The following is a 4808-nucleotide window of genomic DNA, read 5'->3' on the forward strand; positions in this document are numbered from 1 at the left end:
CCCACCAAAGAGGATTGGATAAGGAAGGATAAGGAGATGGCTAGGAGAGCCAGAGCGAAGAAGGCAGGGAAGCCTTTTAATTTAATGCACCGCCCCATTCAGGGTACCCTAAACAGACGCTTCGTCCTGGAGGGGGAGGACTTTCCGTTCTGTGGCTGAACGCGGAGAGGAAGCCCGTGCCGGGGTTTGAGATTTTCTTTGACCTGCAGTTACCCGGGGATGATGTTACCGAAGAGCAGACAGACCCATTAGCTGAGGCTGAGCAGAGTAAGGAAGTGCAGTCTGAGGACGCTGAAAATGAAATGGGGGTAGCGCTGGCATGTCTACTTTCAGATCCTCCGATCGAACATAAGTGCTTGGGGGATAACTTCTCAGTATGCGTGATCGGGAATAGAACGGCTGCGGGCCTACCAGCAACTATTTTGGATGCATCTATCGCACCCTCTCTCATTTGGCAGTATGAAGAGGGATTTTTGTCCAGCAGCACCGGGTCAGGTAGTGAGCCGGAATCTGATTCCACCGAATCTTGTGAGTCGAAATCAGGTTCCAGCTCGACTGAGTCTGAGTCCGGTATTCCTGGGGATGATAACCCGGATGCCACAGTCTTGTCCAGGTCGTCTTTTTCTTTCTCTTTTGAGTCTGTTGTAACCGAGGAATCGGACGATTTGGATGTGCTTAATGAGAATCTAGCAGCTGTGGTTTCTGAGTACTTTTCTGTGCCCTTGATTTATTGCATTAATTCAGACTTTCAAAATTTTGATGAAAACGACGAGGAAGAAATTCCTCTGATTTTATAATGCTTAATTGAACAAGAGCAGGAAAGATTTGTTAAACCCTTAATGGATGAAATCACTACTGTGAATATCGGTATTGAGGAGGACCTGCGGCTAGTCCAGATCGGGTCCACGTTGTCTTCGGAGGAACGCGAGCGCTTAGTCGCTTTATTAAAAGATTTCAAAGATGTTTTCGCGTGGTCCTACGAAGACATGCATGGAATCGATCCTGAGATTGTACAGCACCGGATCCCTCTTGACCCCGAGGCCCGACCCATTAAACAAAAACTCAGGAGGATCCGCCCGGACTGGGCCCTCAAGATTAAGGAAGAAGTCACCAAGCAAATTGACGCAGGTTTCCTGCTAGTATCCGAATACCCAACTTGGTTGGCTAACATCGTTCCAGTGCCAAAGAAGGATGGCAGGATCCGAGTATGCGTGGATTTCAGGGATTTGAACAGAGCTAGTCCGAAGGACGACTTTCCCCTGCCGCACATTGATGAGTTAGTGGACTTCACAGCGGGGCATGCTTTGCTTTCGTTTATGGATGGCTTCTCAGGCTACAATCAGATAGTGATGGCACCAGAAGACCAGGAAAAAACTGCCTTCACCACCCCGTGGGGGACGTACTGTTACAGAGTGATGCCGTTTGGGCTGAAGAATGCTGGAGCTACATATCAACAGGCCGCGACCACGATATTACATGACATGATCCACAAAGAGGTTGAGGTGTACGTGGACGACATGATTGTCATGTCCAAAGAAAGGGAGGGCCACTACACTGCCTTGCAAAAATTCTTTCAAAGGATCAGAGAATTCCGGTTGCGGCTAAATCCTCAGAAGTGTACGTTTGGTGTCACAGTAGGGAAAATGCTGGGATTTCTCATTACACAGAGAGGTATCAAAGTCGACCCTTCCAAAATCAAGGCCATCTTAGAAATGCCACCACCAAGGACGGAAAAGGAGGTGCGAGGCTTTCTGGGTAAAGTGCAATTCATAAGACGGTTTATCTCAAAATTAACCTTGACTTGTGAACCACATTTTGGTCTCCTGAAGAAAAGAAAGAAATTCCAATGGGACGGCCGATGCCAAGCTGCTTTTGAAAAGATCAAGGAATATTTACAAAACCCACCCGTGTTGTCACCGCCGGAGCCGGGGAGACCATTGATATTGTATCTTTCAATAACTGAGACTACAATGGGCTGCATGCTTGCGCAGGAATCAGAGGACAAAGTGGAGAGGGCCATCTACTATCTGAGCAAGAAGATGCTAGAGTATGAGACTCGCTACACACCGTTGGAAAAGGCTTGCTTAGCTTTGGTATGGGCTACCAGGAAGCTGCGGCACTACCTGTTAGCTCACTCTGTAATGTTGGTTTCACGACTCGATCCCATCAAATATCTTTTCGAGAAACCAGCACTTACCGGTAAGCTAGCTCGTTGGTTACTGTTGCTTTCTGAATTCGATCTGAAATATGTGACACATAAGTCGGTCAAGGGAAGAGCAGTAGCAGAATTCTTAGCCGATCATCCAGTGGAAAGAGGTGAACCAGTTGAGTACTTATTCCCAAATGAGGCCATTTTGCATATCGACGACGAGTTTTGGACGATGTATTCTGACGGAGCGTCAAACCAGTACAGGTATGGGATAGGGGTGTTACTAATAGCACCCGACAACTCCCGTATCCCTCTAGCATTCAAACTCCGATTCAAAGTCTCGAACAACGAAGAAGAATATGAGGCATGCATTGCCAGTCTAGAAGCAGCCCTGGAACTAGGGGCAAAACGGTTGGACGTCATCGGGGACTCGAATCTTGTTATATCTCAAGCGAAAGGAGATTGGAAAGTCAAAAAAGAAAAGATGATGATGTATCATCAGGCCTTGGATTTGTTGATTCCTCGGTTTGAGAAGTTAAACTTTGCTCATCTACTAAGAGAGAACAACAGGTTCGCAGATTCTTTAGCAACTCTATCTTCCATGATAGATATCCCGTTTGGAGTCCGGATGCGTCCAGTCATTATTGACCAGAAATTTGCACCAGCTTATGAGTCAATTGCTATTATAGACGAGGTTCAAGATGAGAACCCCTGGTATTATGACATTTGGAACTTCTTGGAGAAAGAGGCGTATCTACCAGGGGCAAATGCCAAGGATAAAAGGGCAATTAGAAGAATGGCTGTTCAATTCATCATCTGCGGAGGTAAATTATACAAGATAGGTCATCTGGGAATGCATAAGCTATGCGTTGAAGCTGAAGAATCAAAACGCCTGATGGAGGCCATCCATGGAGGAGAATGTGAAGCACATATGAACGGGGTAATGCTGGCATGAAAAATCCTCAGACAGGGTTACTACTGGTCCACCATGGAGGAGGATTGTATCGGCTTTGTTCGGCGATGCCACAAATGTCAGATCCATGCAAACCGCATGAACATCCCGCCATCAAAGTTGTACAATATGACTTCACCATGGCCATTTTCAGTTTGGGAAATCGATGTGATCGGGGCTGTCACTCCGAAGGGGTCTAACGGGCATGAGTTCATCCTGGTCGCAATAGATTATTTCACGAAGTGGATTAAGGCCCAATCCTATGCGGTGTTGAAGGCGTTACATGTTGCAAAATTCATCAGAAACAACATCATCTGTCGTTATGGGGTCCCAAACGAGGTCATTTCAGATAATGGTTCCCACTTCAAGAAGGAAGTGATTGACTTGTTGGAGAAATACAACGTGACTTTTCATAAGTCGTCTACATATCGGCCGCAAACCAATGGAGCGGTCGAGGCCGCCAACAAGAATATCAAACACACATTGCAGAAGATGGTGGAAACCTATCGGGATTGGCTCGACAAGCTGCCGTTTGCTCTGTGGGGGTACCGGACTTCAATTAGAGCTTCTACTGGGGCGACTCCGTATTCATTAGTTTATGGGATGGAGGCCGTTCTGCCTATTGAAATTGAGGTTCCGTCTTTGCGAGTGCTGGTTGAGTGTCAGGTAACCGAAGCAGATTGGCAACAGAACAGATTTGAAGAACTCATGCTTTTTGATGAGCGCAGACTGAAAGCACTGTACCATGTTCAAGGATATCAGCGCAGAATTGCCAGGGCTTTTAACAAGAAAGTTAAGTCCAGAAATCTAAATGAAGGAGATTTGGTGCTCAAGGACAACCGAGCTCCCATCCACAACCCAAGGGGCAAGTTCAGACCCAATTGGACTGGTCCCTACATCATCAAAGCTATCTGGTCAGGTGGAGCTGTGGTTCTAATGGACCTAGATGGCTTGGAGTTCTCGCAACCGATCAACATGGACAAGTTGAAGAAATATTACCCCTGAGAGGCTCGCTAGGCCGAAAACCCGAAAGGGCGACCTAGGCAAAAGTTAGAGCATTGAAAAATTAAAAAATATAAAAACTGAGCTCGCAAGGTTGAAAACCTACAAAGGGCGGCCTTGGCAAAAGTTAGAGCGTAAAAGGAGAGTGAAAATACTCGAGTGAACCTAAGCCTGAACTACGTAAGGCTTGATTCCCATCTTTGGGATGCGTAGGCAACTTCATCTGGAAGTTCAGCCATAAACTTTTCCACAATCAACTTTGTCCATTTGATCATCTCGATTATCTTTGTCTATTCAGCATTCAAGAATTCGGTTATGATCTCCGGTGCAGTGCTCTTCAGACTAGGGGCAACTTTCTGTTACTGTGCAGTGCCGCGGTACTCTTCAGACTAGGGGCAACTTTCCAGTTGCAGGGATCCGAGGTTGTGCATCTCAATGACAGATTTCAGGCATGTCCAGTTCTTATCCATATCGAAAATGGTTGTGAAAAGTTTTAATAAAAGTTGACTTTGTTCAAATTAATCTTCTTACAACTTAGACCATTTTTGGGACCAAAGCGGAAAATTTTCAGTACCCACAACCTTCAATTTCATTGATTTCAATACAGAGTTCTCCTGCTCTTGCATACAAATTGAAGTTGCTTTTTTATTACAATCATAAAGAAAACTTGAAAGTACTAATAAAGCAATAAATTCGAGGCATAGC

The sequence above is a fragment of the Camellia sinensis genome, chromosome 9 (genome assembly GCF_055761805.1).
Source record: "Camellia sinensis isolate YWXY chromosome 9, ASM5576180v1, whole genome shotgun sequence".
Lineage (NCBI taxonomy): Eukaryota > Viridiplantae > Streptophyta > Magnoliopsida > Ericales > Theaceae > Camellia > Camellia sinensis.